Raw genomic sequence first — 22743 nt, 5'->3', positions numbered from 1 at the left:
ATAATAGGAAATCCAATAGTATTCGTCCTTCACTATGTGGTATGTTACTAAGGTTAGGAAATTCTCTTCATTCTCTAGTGAGTGACTTTTCAAATGATGCTACATATTAGCAGTAATGCTACTTTTTATAGCAACGCTTTCCCCCCACCACACTTGACAAATTACAGTTGTCTGTTCGAAATATTCCCACTTGAAGCCAAACCACCGCCAGACGATGGAAACCCTGCTGTTTTTATTGGGAATTTAGTCTTCCTTCATTTGTTACCAGATCCGCACCTTCTTTCTCTCGTACGGCTACGTTAGCAGCTAACGTTAGCCACGCCGCTACGTCTCTGCCCTGCGAGGGCGTGTATGTGACGTATGTAAGAATGTGCGCCTGCTTGTCTGCGAGAAGGAGAGACAGGAAAGAGGGAGGAGAGCCTGAAGTGTACGCCTGCAGCTTAAAGTCCTGCGTGTGAACGTATACTCGAATATTAAGATATTGTCATTTTCTATATCGCACAGAGACAAACCCGCGATATATCTTATATATCGATATATCGCCCAGCCCTAGTTTAGAATGAAGTTGATGAATCCAGATGGATTTCTATTACAATCCCCAAAGAGGGCACTTTAAGTTGATGATTACTTCTATGTGTAGAAATCTTTATTTATCATTGAATCACTTGTTTATTTTCAACAACTTTTTACTTATTTTGATATCTTTTTTTCCAAAAAGTTCAAGAAAGACCACTACAAATGAGCAATATTTTGCACTGTTATACGATTTAATAAATCAGAAACTGATGACATAGTGCTGTATTTGTCATGTCTATGTGATCATGTTTTGTTTTAGTCATGTTCTGTTTGTTTTTTGGCCACTCAGTTCCTGTTTTTGCACTTACTGGTTTGTTTTGTCACCATGACTACCCATAAGTTTTCACCTGTCCTCATGTCTCACACCTGTTTTCACTAACCACCACAGTATTATTTAAGCCTGTCTGTTTCTGTTCTTCGTTCTGGCAACATAGCCTCCATCTCACCGTCTACCACCTTCTATGCCTTCCATGCCAATGATCCATGCTCCTTGTCCTTTTCCAAGTAAGTTTTTTTGTTATTCATGCCATTCTTCATAATTTTGTTTCATAGCCAAGTTTTTGTATCGCCATTGTGCGCGCCTTTTGTTTGTTCCTGTTTTTAGTTATAGTATTAAAATAAAATATGTCTTTACCTTCATGCCATCTCCGGTCCAAGTTCACTTGCATCTCGGGAAAACAACAACCTCATAGTCCAAGTATTGACAGTATTTTACTTCATCTCCTTTTTTCAACCAAAAATGCTTTGCTATTATTAGGGGTACTTGAATTAAAAAAATGTTAACAGAAAAAAGGTTGAGAACCGCTGCATTAAACCACAGGTGTCCAACTCAAGGCCCAGGGGCCAGATGTGGCCCGCTACTGCATTTTATTTGGCCCTCGAGAGCCTGGAAATATAATGAATCAATAAAGTACTGTTATGAACTTAACAGAAAAAAGGTAAAAAATAAAGTGAAAACATGTTTTATATTCTAGTTTCTTCAAAATAGCAACTTTTGGCTCTGATTACTTTGTTGCACACATCTTGGCATTCTCTCCATGAGCTTCAAGAGGTAGTCACCTGAAATAGTTTTCAGTTCACAGGTGTCCTTGAAGCTCATTCAGAGAATGCCAAGAGTGTGCAAAGCAGTAATCAGAGCAAAGACTGGCTATTTTGAAGAAACTAGAATACCAAACATGTTTTCAGCTATTTCACCTTTTTTTTGTTAAGTACATAACTCCACATGTGTTCATTCATAGTTTTGATGTGACAATCTACAATGTAAATAGTCATCAAAATAAAGAAAACACATTTAATGAGGTGTGTCCAAACATTTGGCCTGTACTGTATGTACTCCTTATAATCGCAAATTATGTTGATTAGATATTGTCTCATTATGCAGAAATATATAATCAAACGGTAAAACCATTTTTTAAATATAAAAAAATACTAATAATAATACTATCAATGCAAGTTATCCATCAAATTGTGCAATGTAAAAGTAGCAAAAGATTGTGTGGTAAAATTGTGAAATTTACTGATTACTGCTTTGCACAATCTTTACATTCTCTGGATGAGCTTCAAGCACACCTGTGAAGTGAAAACCATTGTTTGAAGCTCATGATGAGAATGCCAAGAGTGCGCAATGCAGTAATCAGAGCAAAGGGTGGCTATTTTGAAGAAACTAGAACATAAAACATGTTTTCAGTTATTTCACCTTTTTTTTTTGTTAAGTACATAACTCCATTTGTGTTCATTCATAGTTTTGATGTGACAATCTACAATGTAAATATTTATAAATGGTTGATTTATATAGGCTAGTAAGGTAAAGTTTTGTACCTCAAAAGTTTCGCCTACCTTGCTTCTGTTTTGTTTTTTGTCAGGTACAAAACTTTACCTTACTAGCCTATATAAATCAACCATTTATAAATACACATCAATAGGCTAAACAAACCTCTTCAACATACTACAATGTAAATAGTCATGAAAATAAAGAAAACACATTGAATGAGAAGGTGTGTCCAAACTTTTGGCCTGTACCGTATACATATAGGAAGGTACGGTATTTACCTCAAAACGATGTGTAAAATAAAAAAATAGAGAAATGTTAATAGATTTTATTTGTAAAAAAAAACAATTTACATTGAGCAAACAACCTCAAAGTGCTACAGTGTATTAAAAAAAATAAAATAAAAAAATAATAAAAAATAGAACAGCCTATTAGCCAGAACTAGCATGTATAGATCTAAAAAAATATATATATATTTTTTTTACAAAAAGAAGGGTTTTTAAGCCTTTTTAAAAAAACATTTACAGTCTGTGGTACCCTCGGGTGGTCAGGGAGAACGTTCCACAGACTGGGAGCAGCGGTCTCCCATTGTTCGTAGCTTTGTCCTCTGAGTTTGGAGGAGGTTCGCCTGTCCGGAGTGGAGGTGTTGTGTAAAGGATTTGGGGGAGAGCAGTTCTTTTGAAGTAGAGGGGGGGCATTACCATGGAGGCACTGGTGTGTTAGTAGGGAGACTTTGTATTCAATCCTGAGTGGAACAGAAAGCCAGTGAAGGGATTTGAGAATTGGTGTGGTGTGATCTTAGAAACAAATCAGAATCAGAATAGAACTATAGAAAATCAAACCATTTTAAAATGTATTTGTTAGACCTCTCATTGGTTGCGTAGTCCTTCTAACTTGCTAACTAACAATCAAAGGACAAGGGTGACAATAAGCCACGAAAAATATCACAAAGTCATGAAATCATAATTCTATGCGAGTCGTAAACACAACACTACTTTGCGAGATCTTGTGTCTGAAGGAGTTCAAACGTGAGGCCTTTCTCGCCGCCTGTTGAGCATGCCACTAAATAAATAAATGATGGATAAATTACAGCAGACATGCAGTATTTGTGCTGCTTTGCACCGAATTACACTTGTTTACAACCCAGCACTAGCAGGTAGCGCGGCGCCCTAGACCGCTAACACACGAGAGATCATTTGAATAATTGATAGTAATACTCTCGCGTGATTGTAGGCGACATGTTGTGTGTGTGTGTTGCTTTTTAAAAATGTAAAGCAGACCGTGTTGGACACACTCATGCACTATATTGCCTCGGCTGACCATATTGTGAAATCCCAAAAAGAGGACACATACTGTACATGCGTGCCAAGGCCGGGACTAGGTGACAATTTGCCAATGATACTTGAACTTGCTTTATAAATAATATATTTATTTAAATAAAGCATTTTTTTCTCCTCTGTTGAAAGCAGTGTAGGCGCTAGGAATTTTCAAAATAGGGTCCCGCAGTAAATTTTTGGGGTCCCACTTTTTTTGTAAGCGTTTTGAAAACAAATGATAAATGTATGCATTGTCCTGTTATATCTCGCAGTCTATACTGTGTTTTGGAAAAAGGTTGTCATCAACGTTATTTAAAGGCCTACTGAAATGAGATGTTCTTATTTAAACGGGGATAGCAGGTCCATTCTCTGTGTCATACTTGATCATTTTGCCATATTGCCATATTTTTGCTGAAAGGATTTAGTAGAGAACATCCACGATAAAGTTCGCAACTTTTGGTCGCTAATAAAAAAGCTTTACCTGTACCGGAAGTAGCAGATGATATGCGTGCGACGTCACGGGTTGTAGAGCTTCTCACATCCTCAAATTGTTTACAATCATGGCCACAAGCAGCGAGAGCGATTCGGACCAAGAAAGCGACGATTCTCCCATTAATTTGAGCGAAGATGAAATATTCGTGGATGAGGAAAGTGAGAGTGCAGGACTGGAAAAAAAAAAGACTGAAGGGCAGTGGGAGCGATTCAGATAGGGAAGATGCTGTGAGAGGCGCCGTGGTGGCCGTGGGGGTGGCAGGACCACTCGGCCAGGCCCAACCGCAACAAGGGATAGAGCCATACCGCTTTGAACCCGACGGTGACGGTCAGGAGGACGCTGCTGATATTGATGCTGGAGTAGCACACGACATAGATCGCCTTCAGAACACAGAATGGTAAAATGTGTTTTATTAATACACATAATACACTGTACTTTGTGTGTGGTCCAATCCAACCGTGTTTGCTTGACATCTCTGTCCCATAGTAAAGCTTGAATGTCAACTTTCGGGAATGTAAACAATGTGTTGCTAAAGCCGGCCGCAATACACCGCTTCCCACCTACAGCTTTTTTCTTTGATGTCTCCATTATTCATTGAACAAATCGCAAAAGATTAACCAACACAGATGTCCACAATACTGTGGAATTTTGCGATGAAAACAGACGACTTATAGCTGGGCACGATGCTGACACAAAATGTCCTCTACAATCCGTGACGTCACGCGCAGGCGTCATCATACCGAGACGTTTTCGGCGCAAAATTACACTTTAGTAAGCTAACCTGGCCATATTGGCATGTGTTGCAATGTTAATATTTCATCATTGATATATAAACTATCAGACTGCGTGATTGCTAGTAGTGGCTTTCAGTAGGCCTTTAATTCATAAGAAAAACAATTTAAAAAAGAAGACAAATTTGTATGTAAATGTATTCACGTATAAACATTCATTCACTTTCGTCTTTCCTTCATGGATCTAAACTTTACCGCTGCTGGTAGTTTTTTCCATGTTTTTATTTCTGTATAAAAGTGTAAAAAGTGTTTTGCTTCGGTCATGAAATGATGATAATGGTGTGGCAGGGCATACATTTTATATTTAACGCTTAAATATCTGGAGTCTCCATCAACTTCACATCTATTCCTTATTTCAAAATATTTTAGTTTTTTTATGTTGTTTTTTTGTTTGTTTTGCGCCCTTTTTTGTCAAACAAAACTATGTTTTTTTATGGCATACACAAAATCTTCCACCTAAAATATTTTTCAAAGTGGAATATTTGATTGTGACGTAATCGGGGTTGAGGTGGAGAGGGTAGGGGCGAATGGAGGATGTATATTGTAGCGTCCCGGAAGAGTTAGTGCTGCAAGGGATTCTGGGTATTTGTTCTGCTGTGTTTATGTTGTGTTACAGTGTGGATGTTCTTCCAAAATGTGTTTGTCATTCTTGTTTGGTTTGGGTTCAGAGTGTGGCGCATATTTGTAACAGTGTTAAAGTTGTTTGTACGGCCACCCTCAGTGTGACCTGTATGGCTGTTGACCAAGTATGCCTTGCAGTTAATTATGTGTGTGTATAAGCCACATATGTTACGTGAGTGGGCCGGCACGCTGCTTGTATGGAGGAAAAGCGGATGTGACGACAGGTTGTAGAGGACGTTAAAGGCAGTGCCTTTAAGGCATGCCCCCAATATTGTTGTCCGGGTGGAAATCGGGAAAAAATCGGGAGAATGGTCGCCTTGGGAGATTCTTGGGAGGGTTGGCAAGTGTGCTCTGTGTACTCTGTAGCAACTGACTGTGCAGAAAGTCTTTGCACTATGCACTTCAGCATCCGCTGACCCCTCTCTTGTCAGTTTACGTGACCTACCACTTGGTGGTTGAGTTGCTGTTTTTACCAAACTCTTCACTTTTCCCTTAATAAAGTTGACTTTAAAATATTTAGGAGCGCGGAAATTTCACAACAGGATTTGTTACACACCTTGACTGAGATATATTTACCAACTTTTTATTTTTATTTTGTAAGAGTTTTTGACTTCTACCTCTTAAATATGCCTGGATCTGTTGCCAGATAGTACCTTTTTTCTTCCAAGTAATCTAAGTTGTGGTTGGATTACAAAACGCAAAACTAAATATAAATATATAAAACAAAATTAAATGTTCCCTTGATTTAAATGATTTTGAATGAAATATGTTGAATTTTGCAAATAGGGATGACTTAGCTCGGTTGGTAGAGCGGCCGTGCCAGCAACTTGAGGGTTGCAGGTTAAATTCCCGCTCCGCCGTCCTAGTCACTGCCGTTGTGTCCTTGGGCAAGACACTTTACCCACCTGCTCCCAGTGCCACCCACACTGGTTTAAATGTAACTTAGATATTGGGTTTCACTATGTAAAGCGCTTTGAGTCACTAGAGAAAAGCGCTATATAAATATAATTCACTTCACTTCACTTTGTTACACAAGTGGCATTAGGGACGGCGTGACGCAGTGGGAGAGTGACCGTGCGCAACCCGAGGGTCCCTGGTTCAATCCCCACCTAGTACCAACCTCGTCACGTCCGTTGTGTTCTGAGCAAGACACTTCACCCTTGCTCCTGATGGGTGCAGGTTAGCGCCTTGCATGGCAGCTCCCTCCATCAGTGTGTGAATGTGTGTGTGAATGGGTAAATGTGGAAGTAGTGTCAAAGCGCTTTGAGTACCTTGAAGGTAGAAAAGCGCTATACAGGTACAACCCAATTATTAGGACTGGGCGATATATCGATATACTCGATATACTCGATATATCGCGGGGTTGTCTCTGTGCAATATAGAAAATTACTCAATTGGGATATTGGAGTATACGTTCTGAGGCAGTTGCTCTTAGCTCCTGGCATTACACTGCAGGTTCGTCCCACTCTTTCCTGTCTCTCCTTCTCACAGACAGTAAGCGCACCTTCTTACACAAGTCACATACTGTCACGTCATATATCAAATACGTATATGCCATCACGTAGCAGAGAGGTAGCGCCATGGTAAAGTTAGCTGTGATGCTAGCGGAGTCGTGCGAGTGGTAATACTAGAGAAAGAAGGTGCGAATCTGGTAAAAAATTAAGGAAGAATTCATTCCCAAGAAAAACCGCAGGGGTTCCAACGTCTGGCGGTGGTTCGGCTTCAAGTGGGAATATGTCGAACAGACAACCGTAATTTGTCAAGTATGGTGCTAAAGCATTGCTACAAAAAGTAGCATTACTGCTAATATGTAGCATCATTTGAAAAGTCACCTGCTAGAGAATGAAGAGTGGTTACTCCGCATGTCAACATCTCCATTTGGTGCCACACGCCCACACCATCATGTACACTACAATGTTTTAAACCATTGTAGAGGCGTTCTGTACAAAAAGTGCACTTTAATATAGTGTTGTTTTGATATGTCATCTTAGCGACATCATGCACTAAAGTGCACTATCAGCTTGTTTTAAAATGTCTCTGACAATCTTGCACTTTCTGTTTTGGAAATGAAATGAATGTTTGTGCCACTGCTTAATAACTGTTTAATAAATACACTTTTGGTCAATTGAATTAGTTGTGATTTCCCTCTGAAGTGAATTATATTTATATAGCGCTTTTCTCTAGTGACTCAAATCGCTTTACATAAGTTACATTTAAACCAGTGTGGGTGGCACTGGGAGCACGTGGGTAAAGTGTCTTGCCCAAGGACACAACGGCAGTGACTAGGATGGCGGAAGCGGGAATCGAACCTGCAACCCTCAAGTTGCTGGCACAGCCGCTCTACCAACCGAGCTATACCGCCCCTCTCTGCATGAATGTTTAAAATGAGCGCATATTAATGCAGTATGAAGAAGAATGTTTGAATGTAGACACATAGAATCATCATACTGCTGTGATTATATGCATCAAGTGTTCATTCAAGGCTAAGGCAAAATATGGAGATATATTTGGTGTATCCTGACATGGCCTAAAAATATTGGGATATTAAAAAAAGGCCATATCGCCCAGCCCTAGGTGGCATCCTATGACAGTTCTACGCTGGAAATCACTGAGAGCGGCCCATTCTTTAACAAATGTTTGTAAAAACAGTCTCCGTGCCTAAGTGCTTGATTTTATACACCGGGCCAAGTGATTAGGACACCTGATTCTCATCATTTGGATGTGTGGCCAAATACTTTTGACAATGTACCTAGACAACAACATGGCTGTGGACCAAACTAGCTCCCCCATGGTAAAGAGCAGATGTTCCCCTCAACTGGGCTGAGCATTTAACGCATCTTTTTTTTTTTTTTTTCCAAAGAGTACACAAAGATTAGGACCTACATCCCCTTCACGTTGTGAGGTCATGGCCTTTTGTGGCACACCAGTGGGGCCTCGATCAGCGAAAGATCAGAGGCTACGGCCAGTTCGCTTCAACTGAATGAACAGGGAGTTTTGGGGGAAATAAAGCCAGAAGGTGAGTTAGAGCGTCTGTGTGCAGGACGTGAAGGTGATTTGGTGTCTAACTCGCTCCATCCTTCATAAAATATTGAATAATTAAAGCTTACTGCTGAGGTGACCCCAGGTAAAATAAAATGTGTTTACTGTGTTCCGGTCGGTGAAACCTTGTGAGGCTTATCGTGACGACAGTGTTTCTCTCACAGGAGATAAGACATAATACAAGAAACTGATGTTTCGTGGAGTCGTATTCGTAGAGGATGTGAACGAATAAAATGGGAAGGCAGTGTTTAGGTCTAGCTTGCTATCTGAGCAGTCTATCTAGGTTGTTGTTTTTTTTCAGCTCTCATTCACCAGTTTAACTAATTTGCTCTCTAGCTACTTTATTTTACAATTGCCTAATTTTTTTTTTCTTTTTTCTTGAGTATTGACGGAGATAGATATCTTTTTTGAATCCTCGTCATATTTAAAAACAGCTAAGTGTTGGGCGTGCGTAGACCTTGAAGCTTGGTATGTAACTAGCAACAGTAACATCCTTCTAATCTCAAATGTCCCAGGCTAAGAAGGAGAATATATATGGGAATTCGCTCTGGAGGAGGAGGAAGAGGAGGAGGAGGGCGAGTGAGAGAGTGTAAAAGGCGAAACTTTGGTAGTATTAGCAGATCAACTAGGGCGATACCAATTGAATGTGTTGTGAAAAGATGGTCTCCCAAAGCTTTGGATTAAAATATCAACAAAACTAGTGAGCATCCTGGATGATGCCACTCACCCTCTGCATAGCGTTATCAGTAGCCAGAGGAGCCTGTTCAGTGCTAGACTGCTTCATCCCAAATGCAGGACTAATAGACTCAAGAACTCCTTTGTCCCACACGCCATCAGACTGTACAACTCCTCTCTGGGGCGGGGGGTACTAGGATGACAGGGGATGCAAAACAATAACAGTGCAATACGTTTTCATAACGTGGTCACTACTGCCTACTTTGTCTTGTTATATTCTTATTTTACTGTTATATTTGTATTCCCATTGTTGCTTTTTATTTTATATTCTTATTGTAATATTTCTCTATTTTGTTTCCATTTAAACCCCCATTGTTTACTTTTTACTTTTATTTAAATTGATCTCAACTCTGTACACTGCTGCTGGAATTTTAATTTTCCTGAAGGAACTCTCTTGAAGGAATCAATAAAGTACTATCTATCTATCTATCTATCTATCTAACAACTTGAGGAGTTTGGACTAAGTTGAGACCAAGCCTTTGAGGAGTTGAGGCCAACACCATGAGGATTTGACCAACAATTTTAGGAGTTGAGACCAAGTTGAGGCCAAGCCTTTGACGAGCTCTCGTGGCTGTGTTGGATCCACTATGGACTGAACTTTTTACAGTATCATGTTAGACACGCTCGACATCCATTGCTTTCGGTCCCCTAGAGGGGTGGGGGTTGCCCACATATGTGGTCCTCTCCAAGGTTCTCATAGTCCTCATTGTCACCAACGTCCCATTGGGTCATCATTGTCACCGACGTCCCACTGGGTGTGAGTTTTCCTTGCCCTTATGTGGGCCTACCGAGGATGTCATAGTGTTGTGGTTTGTGCAGCCCTTTGAGGCACTCGTGATTTAGGGCTATATAAATGAACATTGATTGATTGATTGATTGATTGATTGATTCGACCAACAATTTAAGGAGTTGGGACCAAGTTGAGGCCAAGCCTTTGAAGAGCTGAGACCAAGTCAAAGCCAACACCATGAGGATTTGACCAACAATTTGAGGAGTTGGGACCAAGTTGAGGCCAAGCCTTTGAGGAGCTGAGACCAAGTTAAAGCCAACACCATGAGGATTTGACCAACAATTTGAGGAGTTGGGACCGAGTTGAGGCCAAGTATTTGAGGAGTTGTCCAACAATTTGAGGATTTGGGACCAAGTTGGGGCCAGGCCTTTGAGGAGTTAAACGACAATTTGAGGAGTTGGGACTAAGTTGAGACCAAGCCTTTGAGTAGTTGAGGCCAACACCATGAGGATTTGACCAACAATTTGAGGAGTTGAGACCAAGTTGAGGCCAAGCCTTTGAGGAGTTAACCAACAATTTAAGGAGTTGGGACCAAGTTGAGGCCAAGCCTTTGAGGAGCTGAGACCAAGTCAAAGCCAACACCATGAGGATTTGACCAACATTTTAAGGAGTTGGGACCAAGTTGAGAACAAGCCTTTGAGGAGCTGAGACCAAGTCAAAGCCAACACCATGAGGATTTGACCAACAATTTGAGGAGTTGGGACCGAGTTGAGGCCAAGTATTTGAGGAGTTGTCCAACAATTTGAGGATTTGGGACCAAGTTGAGGCCAGGCCTTTGAGGAGTTAAACGACAATTTGAGGAGTTGGGACTAAGTTGAGACCAAGCCTTTGAGTAGTTGAGGCCAACACCATGAGGATTTGACCAACAATTTGAGGAGTTGAGACCAAGTTGAGGCCAAGCCTTGGAGGAGTTAACCAACAATTTAAGGAGTTGGGACCAAGTTGAGGCCAAGCCTTTGAGGAGCTGAGACCAAGTCAAAGCCAACACCATGAGGATTTGACCAACATTTTAAGGAGTTGGGACCAAGTTGAGAACAAGCCTTTGAGGAGCTGAGACCAAGTCAAATCCAACACCATGAGGATTTGACCAACAATTTAAGGAGTTGGGACCAAATTGAGGCAAAGCCTTTGATGAGCTGAGACCAAGTCAAAGCCAACACCATGAGGATTTGACCAACAATTTGAAGAGTTGGGACCAAGTTAAGGGCCAAGCCATTGAGGAGCTGAGACCAGGTCAAAGCCAACACCATGAGGATTTGACCAACAATTTGAGGAGTTGGGACCAAGTTGAGGCCAAGCCTTTGAGGAGTCAAGACCAAGTCGAGGCCAACACCATGAGGATTTTGCCTACAATTTGAGGAGTTGGCACCAAGTTGAGGCCAAGCCTTTGAGGAGTTAACCAACAATGTGAAGACCTGAGACCAAGTTGAGGCCAAGCCTTTGAGGAGCTGAGACTAAGGCAAAGCCAACACAATGAGTATTTGCCCAACAATTTGAGGAGTTGGGACCAATTTGAGGTCAAGCCTTTGAGGAGTTAACCAACAATTTGAGTAGTTGGGACCAAGTTGAGGCTGAGCCTTTGAGGAGTTGAGACTAAGTCGAGGCCAACACCATGAGGATTTGACCATTAATTTGAGGAGTTGGGACCAAGTTAAGGCCAAGCCTTTGAGGAGTTTAGACCAAGTTGAGGCCATCACCATGAGGATTTGACCAACAATTTGAGGAGTGGGGACCAAGTTGAGGCCAAGCCTTTGAGAAGTTGAAACCAAGTCTAGGCCAGAACTATTAGGATTTTACAAACAATTTCAGGAGTTGGGACCAAGTTGAGGCCAAACCTTTGAGGGGTTGACCAACAATTTGAGGAGTTGGGACCAAGTTGAGTCTAAGCCTTTGAGGAGCTGAGACCAAGTCAAAGCCAACACCATGAGGATTTGACCAACAATTTGAAGAGTTGGGACCAAGTTGAGGCCAAGCCTTTGAGGAGTTGAGACCAAGTCGAGGCCAACATCATGAGGATTTGCCCAACAATTTGAGGAGTTAGGACCAAGTTAAGGCCAAGCTTTTGAGGAGCTGACACCAAGTCAAAGCCAACACCATGAGGATTTGACCAACAATTTGGGGAGTTGTGACCAAGTTGAGGCCAAGCCTTTGGGGAGTTGAGACGAAGTCGAGGCCAACACCATGAGGATTTGACCAACAATTTGAGGAGTTAGGACCAAGTTGAGGCAGAGTCGAGGCCAACACCATGAGGATTAGACCAACAATTTGAGGAGTTGGGACCAAGTTGAGGCCAAGCCTTTGAGGAGTTGAGACCGAGTCGAGGCCAACACTATGAAGATTTGACCCACAATTAGAGGAGTTGGGACCAAGTTGAGGCCATGCCTTTGAGGAGTTGGGATCAAGTCGAGGCCAACACCATGAGGATTTGACCAACAATTTGAGGAGTTGGGACCAAGTTGAGGCTGAGTCGAGGCCAACACCATGAGGATTAGACCAACAATTTGAGGAATTGACCAACAATATGAGGAGTTGGAACCAAGTTGAGGGCAAGCCTTTGAGGAGTTGACCAACAGTTTGAGGAGTTGGGACCAAGTTGAGGCTGAGTCGAGGCCAACACCATGAGGATTAGACCAACAATTTGAGGAGTTGACCAACAATATGAGGAGTTGGGACCAAGTTGAGGGCAAGCCTTTGAGGAGTTGACCAACAGTTTGAGGAGTTGGGACCAAGTTGAGGCCAAGCCTTTGAGGAGCGGAGATCAAATCGAGGCAAACACCATGAGGATTTGACAAACAATTTGAGGAGTTGGGACCAAGTTTGAAGACAAAATGTGAGGGTAAATGTTTTTGTATCAAAGACCTCTGTAACCTTAACCCCCAACCCGGGGACAGATTCATATATTTGATGGATTAAATGAAGCCCTTCTGTCTCTATGGTTAGTTTTGGTCTTTAATGGTCTTGAGAATACGGATCCTGAGTCCTCTCTTTGTCCGAGGTTAGGCAGACACTTTATTGAGTCAGGAAAAAAAATCTTGAATTTAAATTATTGATTTCAAGACAAGAGCAAGTTAAAATACAATAGAGGACGAGAGCTCCAACCCCAAAAGTAGTCTTAATATCAGTCGCAAGACAAGTCTAGAGTCGTACAACGCTACCTAGCAGTAAGTAACTCGAACTACGTTAACTCATCCAGTGATTGCATCCGCTCTTCACTTCAAGCAAACGGTTAAATATGTCATCACCGCACTAACTCCCAGACCTGACACGTGCGACGTTAAACACTCTCCCCGGGCATCCTTATGAGAACAGAGACAGGGAGGTTTGTTGTGTGTCACGCTGCGTTCGCGGTCCCCTTTTCTGCTTCGGCGCCTTCATGAAAGACGACCTTCTCGTTTCATGTAAATAACGAAAAAAAAAAACAGTCTCTCGCTCGCAGAAGAAGGCGAGATCTTTCACGACGATTGCTCCCCCTGCCAGGCAAAGTGCGGCGCCACGGCAGGAAGGAAGGAAGTCAGGTAGGCAACCTCGCCTCCAGCAAGACTAAAGTGTGCATCAGAGTAGAACAGTTGTTGACTTTGTTTGAACTGCAGCGTGTCAAAGCCCACCCTTGGGAGACGGAGTGCATCTCTCAACATGTGACAAAGACTCAGATGAATAACACTGTTTCTCACACACACACACATTGCCTCTATTTCTTTTCGCCCGCCGACAACCCCTCGTCCCCCTTTTTTTTTTTTCTTATTTGCGCTCCTCTCCAATTATTCATCGGCTCTTTGAAAGTTTCAGCGAGCGCCAAATTGACGGTGACACACAAACTGCATTATGTCGTTTTTGCCCCCTTCTTTCGTAAACTAACAGCGCGGCTCATTTCTCTTTAATCGCACGCCAGTTGGGCGACGCAGATGTGCACAGATGCGAGGAGGCGGAGATTGAGATGCAGGGTTTGCGGAACGCGGAGTTCAAGTGACGAGGCGGCGAGTGGGGGTCCTAAGTGGGCCCCGTCGGTGCACTGGAGTGGACACAAAAAAGTACCAAGACAAGTTTATAGCATTGTGGAAGTTGTGTTGGATTTTGTTACTTGACACTTTGAACCGTTTTATTATTATTTTGTTGAGGAATGGAAACGGCAACATTTCTGTGAGGACAAACATACATGCGGCTAAAACCACTGATTCACAAAGCCCAAAACCAGTGAAGTTGGCACAATGTGTAATTCTTAAATTGTCATGTGTCTGTGATCATGTTTTTTTTTATTCATGTTCGGTTTTGTTTTTGGACTCTTTGTGCACTTTTGTTTGTTTTGTCACCATAGCAACCCATTAGTTTTCACCTGTCGAGTCACGCACCTGTTTTCACAAGTTGGCCCACCCGAGTGGTAACAGCGGTCTTGAAGTTCTCCTGGGTTCGAGCGATCCCCTAGATTCCCTGGCCCATGACTGCCACCCGCTCCTCATGAGCGGAGAGGCGGGATTCCTGCGCTTGAAGCGCCGCAGCCAACTGCTTCAATCCTGCTGTGTCCATACTGGCCAAGGTGTACTGTCACGACTTGAACAGGACTCTGGACACAGATGCAGGACTTTGAAAATAGAGATTTATTTCGAATTATTTTGTCCCGTAACATCGCAACTTTATTTTGACATCATTGATACATTCCTCAAAACTTTCCTTGCAGCGATTTAGTCATGTGAGATTCTTACTTTATTCTAGTGGCTTTTTATAACTCGGAAAACCAGAAAATTTACTTAAAGTAGAAATATTATGAGATAACATCGGAAATGTTACATTGTTATTCTTTCGGGGAAAATTTCGTAATATTAAAATTTAGCTACATTGTTCCAGCTACTCCTGCTTTGTTTACATAAAGCTATGTTTTTTTAATGTCACATTCGAATTTGAATCTCTTTATTTTTTAGAAATTAAGAATTTCTTTCATCGTAATTTTTTTATTTGATTTTATTGTAGTGGGCTATTATAACTCGGAAAACCAGAAAATGGACTTAATGTAAAAATGTTACGAGAAAACATCGGAAATGTTACGTTGCGATTCAGCGGTTTAGCTCGGTTGGTAGCGTGGCCGTGCCAGCAACTTGAGGGTTGCAGGTTAAATTCCTGCTTCTGCCATCCTAGTCACTGCCGTTGTGTCCTTGGGCAAGACACTTTACCCACCTGCTCCCAGTGCCACCCACACTGGTTTGAATGTAACTTAGATATTGGGTTTCACTATATAAAGCGCTTTGAGTCACTAGAGAAAAAGCGCTATATAAATATAATTCACTTCACTTCACTTCACAAGGCAAGGGATCCAAAAAGGGAGGAATTTAACAGGCTATCAAAAGCTGAGCTTACCTAACCTAAAAACTAACAAAATCTCAATGAACTCAAAACGCTCCAGCAGTGCAGGGAAAAGGGGTGCAAAGAGATCAATAGAAACAGACCGGCTTAAATAGCAGTGACATGATCAGTGAAAACAGGTGCGTGACTCGACAGGTGAAAACTAATGGGTTGCTATGGTGACAAAACAAACAAAAGTGCACAAAGAGTCCAAAAGCAAAACCGAACATGACTAAAACAAAACATGATCACACAGATATGACATAAATAAAAACAAAAATCCTTTTCAACTTATACTCATTTGAATGGACTGCAAAGACAAGATATTTAATGTTGGAAATGAGAAACTTAATTTATTCTTGCAAATAATCATAAACTAAAACGTGTCCTAAGATGATTCAATTTAAAACACTGTTTAAAAAAGAAGTACTGAAGAAGTAGGAGGAGGAAAGAGAGTGATGCCCTCAGCACAGAGCGATGGGAGAGAGCTGTATGGTCAGAGAGTGTTTGGTGTGTGTGTGTGTGTGTGTGTGTGTGTGTGTGTGTGTGTGTGTGTGTGTGTGTGTGTGTGTGTGTGTGTGTGCGCGTGCGTGCGTTGTCTCGTCTTGTCTCATAGTAACAGTGGTACTATTGTATTGTTAGTGTATAGGAGTTGTTCTTGTTTTTTGTTTGTATAGTATTGTTCTTATATTGTTTATGTTAAATGTTGAATGAGTGAGAGGGGTTGGGATATTATAAGCATCTGCTTCATCCAACCCCTTTTCAAGCCTTGCATAAATGTCTCTGCCAAAATGAAAAAGAAAAAAAATGTGTGTTGTTGTTCTGTGCAGGTTTGAAATAAATACTTCAATTCAAATTAGAATTTAATGGCAGCAACACATGCAAAATAATTGTCACGGGGCGTTTTTACCACTGTATTACATGGCATTTCCTTTTAACAACACTCAGTAAACGTTTGGGAACTGAGGAGACCATCACAGATGCGGACTTTTGAACTTTGCCCCTATAACAATCCGGATGGTTATTTCCCTCTTTGGTCCGGCGGACACAATGTCCACAGTTTCCAAAAACAATTTCAAATGTGGACTCGTCAGACCACAAAACACTTTTCCACTTTGCAACAGTCAATCTTAGGTGAGCTCGGCCCAGCGAAGCCAGCGGCATTTCTGGGCGTTGTTGATAAATGGCTTTGGTTTTGCACAATAGAGTTTTAACTTGCACTTACAGATGTAGCGACGACAGTAGTTTTCTGAAGTGTTCCTGAGCCTATGTGGTGATATCCTTTACACACTGATGTCGCTTTTTGCTGCAGCACCGCCTGAGGGATCAAAGGTTCGTAATATCATGGCTTACGTGCAGTGATTCATCCAGATTCTCTTAACCGTTTGATATTACGGACCGTAGATGGTGAAATCCCCAAATTCCTTGCAATATCTGGTTGAGAAATGTTCTTAAACCGTTCGACTATTTGCTCACACTTTTGTAGACAAAGTGGGTGACCCACGCCCCATCCCTGTTTGTTAATGACTGAGCATTTCATGGATCTGCTTTTATACCCAATCATGGCACCCACCTGTTCCCAATTAACCTGTTCACCTGTGGGATGTTCCAAATAAGTGTTTGATGAACATTCCTCAACTTTTTTGCCAACTGTGCCAGCTATTTTGAAGCATGTTGCAGGCATCAAATTCCAAATGAGCTAATATCTGCAAAAAAATATATATATTTTACCATTTTAAACGTTAAGTATCTTGTCTTTTCATTTCCAAGTTGTTTTTGTTGGCTGTATTCAGGGAGCCTCGATTATTCACATGGCATCCCTCCCACGATTTCAATCTCTGACAATGCGCCTTATGTTTAATTTTTGAGTTAGACTTTTCCGAATCGAGTCGCATAACAGTTGACGATTTTAAGGCACCCCTAGATCCAATACTATTTTCTTAACAATGCATTATGAGCATTGACCAGCAAAATTCAGGTATGCTGTGCATACTTTATTCTTGCACTGCACTCTGCTCGGAAGTAATTCCAAGTAAGGCGGTTCTACCTCGTCATCATTTCAGTCAAAAGTAAACAAAAAACATGGCTGACAACATCAATTTGTGCATTGTTTAGCTTTAGAAATTGATACAAAGCTGTACCTTTTCTCAAAGATAAATATGCTGTACCAGGCCTCAAATTTTAACTTTTTAAGGTCAAGGCAAGTGTTGTCTTAAGGGAGGGCTCATATTTTTGGGCACCAAGGCTAGTTAGAAGGACACCAAGGCAAACATTATTTTCTTTCAAGGCGGGGTCTCCAAGGCATGCATATACTGTATGTATGTGTATATATATATATATATATATATATGGCCATAAGACATAACTGTACTTTTTGTCCATATAGATAAAAATAGTGTTCATGTATGTGATCTCAGGCTGCTAATTATGGCCAAAGTAATAATTAAGATTATTGTCGTCAATATTGAAATCATTGTTACTGATTGTTAGGTAAAGAAGTGATGGGGTGTGAACGTAATACCATCACTTCATTTGTAATGTCTAATAAAAAGACTATAGAAAAACGTTATCCAATATATAAAGACAACTTTTTAATTTAATTTTTTTTTTTTCATTTGATAATATCAACTTGTCAGCTTTTTGTCATTACATGATGCCTTTATCTTTATTTTTACATGTTGATAGAGGGAGGTTTTTTTATTTACTGTTTATTTATTTTTTAAATTTATGTACTGTACATGTCGATGCTGTATCGGGACGGATCAATTAAGAGTTTGAACAGAAATATGTCTTATAGGAATTAACTATACACAATTAAACATTAACAAAGTGATGTGTCACAATAATGATTTTTGAAGTAACACCTTAGTGACTTGTAAAAAACACAATGAATGTAAAAAAAAAAAAAAAAAACGTGTTTACTTTTTGGTATGAAAATAAAACACAAATCAGTTTGGCTAATGAAGATGAAGTCTAATAAACAAGCTTTGTTCTTCTCCAACAACTCCCTAGTGGTTCAGTAGAACAGTTTGGCCAACAAAAAAATGTAATAAAACAGGAGTGATACCTCTCAACATCGAATATACAATCATCACAGCCTCCGTTCAATTTTAGCTAGTACTGGTGTTATTTGAATATTGATACAGTTTGCAGTTAAATAAAGGAGAAATGAAAATCCCGGTAAACAAACTAAATACTTTATAAACAAGTTGTGACAACGTTCACGACACATCGCCTGCTGCGTGTTTCCTCACCTCATTAACTCTCAGTCACAGCAGCTGATGGACGCTCTGTTGAGAAAAGAAAAGCAACATCAAATAGTTTTTTCCTTCGCTGTAAGCTTTTAGTGTGGGGACAAGTGCGTCTGTTTCCAATATTGTCCACACCTTGTCTCCATCTAAACACAGCAGTGCGCTCCTAAATGCACGCCAGGAAGCGAGGGGTAATGACATTGAACCAAGCGCTCGGCTCCGTTTACTCCGAGGGAGCAAAGTCAATCAATCAATCAATGTTTACTTATATAGCCCTAAATCACTAGTGTCTCAAAGGGCTGCACAAACCACTACGACATCCTCGGGCAAGGAAAACTCACACCCAGTGGGACATCGGTGACAATAATGACTATGAGAACGTGATACTGTGATACTGATGATACTGATGACTATGAGAACATATGAGAACATGATACTGTGAAAGATCAATCCATAATGGATCCAACACAGTCGCGAGAGTCCAGTCCAAAGCGGGTCCAACACAGCAGCGAGAGTCCCGTTCACAGCGGAGCCAGCAGGAAACCATCCCAAGCGGAGGCTGATCAGCAGCGCAGAGATGTCCCCAGCCGATACACAGGCGAGCAGTACATGGCCACCGGATCGGACCGGACTCCCTCCACAAAGGAGAGTGGGACATAGAAGAAAAAGAAAAGAAACGGCAGATCAACTGGTCTAAAAAGGGAGTCTATTTAAAGGCTAGAGTATACAAATGAGTTTTAAGGTGAGACTTAAATGCTTCTACTGAGGTGGCATCTCGAACTGTTACCGGGAGGGCATTCCAGAGTACTGGAGCCCGAAATGAAAAAGCTCTACAGCCCGCAGACTTTTTTTGGGCTTTGGGGATCACTAATAAGCCGGAGTCCTTTGAACGCAGATTTCTTGCCGGGACATATGGTACAATACAATCGGCAAGATAGGATGGAGCTAGACCGTGTAGTATTTTATACGTAAGTAGTAAAACCTTAAAGTCACATCTTAAGTGCACAGGAAGCCAGTGCAGGTGAGCCAGTATAGGTATATATGTATGTATATATGTATATAAAGGTATATACAGTACAGGCGTAATGTGATCAAACTTTCTTGTTCTTGTCAAAAGTCTAGCAGCCGCATTTTGTACCAACTGTAATCTTTTAATGCTAGACATGGGGAGACCTGAAAATAATACGTTACAGTAGTCGAGGCGAGACGTAACAAACGCATGGATAATGATCTCAGCGTCTTTAGTGGACAGAATGGAGCGAATTTTAGCGATGTTACGGAGATGAAAGAAGGCCGTTTTAGTAACGCTTTTAATGTGTGCCTCAAAGGAGAGAGTTGGGTCGAAGATAATACCCAGATTCTTTACCGTGTCGCCTTGTTTAATTGTTCAGTGTAGTTTGTCCGCCATGATTATCTAGTGCGCATGCGCCTGACTTATTGTTGCCTAAAATGCATTAACAAATGACAGGTTTTCGGTAATTAAAAAATGTGACATATTACTAACTGTCTGGAAATTTATTGCAAATGATCATTATACCATTTATGGATACATCCCTCGTCCATTAACGAGTAAAAAGTCAAGGGCGGTCACGGCATGCTCTTGCCGCCGATGCTGGTTAATTTTTTTTAGGGCAGTGCGGCAAACGACGGGAGCTGCCGTGGTTAAATCCGAGCCCTGCTCTACTATTTACCATTTTTTATATTTCCATTTTACATTCAAACCGCAACCGCAGCAATAAACATATTCGAAAGTGTCAATCCAAACGTAGTCTTGTTACGTAGGAGCAGCTTTCTACCTCGAGCGACAGAAATAGACGGTACCTCTTTTTCAGTACCGTACGGGACGGGGGGTGGTAAGGGGCACCTTTCTGTGGCTCCCTCATTCCTCCCACGAAGGAATGAATAAGTCATTCGTGATATGGAATGTGATCGAGGTGCCACTAAAAGCACGAGAGACTTTGTGTCACTTTGCTGCGGGACGACGGCGGCTGATTTGATAGGAGATGAAAGGTAGCGACAGCAGCGACGGACCTCTGCTTAAAATCCTGTAAGGGTGGCGGGGGGGGTGGTATCCTCTAGCAGGATGTGTGATATTGATGGCTAGTAGCCCGCAGCTAAAGCTAACATTATGAACCTCTGCAGCTGCGGTGGAATCCATATTGTTTTGCCTGCCGGAGGAATAAATGGCCGCCTGGCTGCAGAGACTTGACTTTGAAATAAGGTTGTGGCCCAATGAAGAAGACACAACCTGTATAGTCCATGAAGGCCACACCTTTGGGCACACTTCAGAAAGTTGCTGCCTTCTATGTTGGATCGGACTGTCCCACATACATAGACAAATACAGTACACACCTACATACTAGGGGTGTAACGGTACACAACAATTTCGGTTCGGTACGTACCTCGGTTTAGAGGTCAAGGTTCGGTTCATTTTCGGTACAGTAAGAAAACAACAAAATGTTATTTTTTTGGTTATTTATTTACCAAATTTGTAAACAATGGCTTTATCCTTTGAACATTGGGAACACTATAATAATTCTGCTCACGTTAATCATCATTAACTGCCTCAACTTGATGCTCAGATTGAAATTTATTCCACATATAAAAAGTGCAACAAAAAACAGTTTCAAGTCAACTCATGCTTAATTTTAGTACAGCATTTGGGAAGCCTGTAGTTGATTTTTATTATGTAAATGTTATATTTTTATCAAAATGTGATAGCAGGGACCCTGCCATTCAAACTAGGCTGCTACATTACCAATAATTAATGTAACTATAGCTGAAAGGGAGACCATTCATCCCTGAACACCATGGAGTTCATGTAGGCCTAATGATGCAATTACATTATTATATCACTAGCATACACGCACGCACACACACACACACACACCGCAAAATGAGCTAACATTACGCTAAAAGTTAATTAGCCTTCACCTCAAGCCAGGACTGCAAGCGAGCTCTGCTGCAGTTTGTTTCTAAAACGTTGACTGGGAGGTTTTTATTATAATTTGGGGAGAGTCCACTGCTCACCTGCTAGACACTTATCTGCTAGACACTGACTACATGCCCTCTGAATACGCACTGCTGATTGGCTCTTACCGCTATATATGTAACCAATCAGATGGTTGTGTGGGTGGGACAATGCTGGGTGTTTTATTCCGATCGTAGAAGCAGCCCGCCTAATCAGTTTCTCCAGTCTGGAGCTGTCATTCTTAGATGTACTGCCCCCCCGGCACACTAAAATATAGTACAGAACAATGGCAACCACAGACTGGTAGTACATCCACAAAAGTTTTTTTTTACAAATGTTGAAGGAGAGCAGCCTCCTCAGGAAGTACAGCCTGCTCTGTCCTTTCCTGTACAAGTGGTCCGTGTTAACAGACCAGTCCAGCTTATGGTCCACCCACACCTCGAGGTACTTGAATGAGTCCACAGTCTGTACCTGGACTCCCGCGATCACAATAGCTTGTGACCTTGGACTCGACCTCCCAAAGTCAATGACAAGCTCTTTGGTCTTTGACGGATTGAGCTGCAAGAGGTTCGTGTGGCACCAGACAACAAAGTCCCTCATCAGGCTCCGAAATTCCTCCTCTCTGCCGTCCCTGATGCACCCGAAGATGGATGTGTCATCCGCGTACTTCTGGATGTGACACAGCTCGGAGTTGTAGCAGAAGTCAGCGGTGTACAGAGTGAAGAGAAGAGGGGCCAGCACTGTTCCTCCGGTGCTGCTGATCACAGTGTCAGACGTGATGTCCTTCAGTCTGTCATACTGTGGCCTATCGGTGAGGTAGTATGAAATCCAGGCAACCAGGCAGGGGTCCACTCGCATTCTGTCCAGCTTGTCCTGGAGAAAGCGGGGCTGGATAGTATTAAAGGCACTCGAGAAGTCCAGGAACAGGATCCTCACAGTGCCATTTCCCTTATCCAGGTGTGAGTGGGCTCGATGAAGCAGGGAAAGGATTGCATCCTCCACACCAACGCCTGCCTGGTACGCAAACTGCAGGCTGTCTTGGGCATGTTGCACCTGTGGTC

At 41.7% G+C, this 22743-nt stretch overlaps 1 long non-coding RNA gene across 1 annotated transcript in view; it reads left to right on the top strand.

Annotated features, from left to right (window-relative positions):
• The first annotated feature begins 6126 nt into the window (after window positions 1-6126).
• LOC133539116 (uncharacterized) overlaps window positions 6127-22743 on the top strand; it is a 1110877-nt gene continuing 1094260 nt past the window's right edge. The window contains exon 1 of the long non-coding RNA XR_009803188.1: window positions 6127-6591. This is a non-coding gene — a long non-coding RNA (uncharacterized LOC133539116). The remainder of the gene's footprint in view (window positions 6592-22743) is intronic.

Source organism: Nerophis ophidion, linkage group LG20 (assembly GCF_033978795.1).
Source record: "Nerophis ophidion isolate RoL-2023_Sa linkage group LG20, RoL_Noph_v1.0, whole genome shotgun sequence".
Classification (NCBI taxonomy): domain Eukaryota; kingdom Metazoa; phylum Chordata; class Actinopteri; order Syngnathiformes; family Syngnathidae; genus Nerophis; species Nerophis ophidion.
Note: the sequence above shows the minus strand (reverse complement) of the source record. Positions and strands in the feature narration are given on the sequence as shown.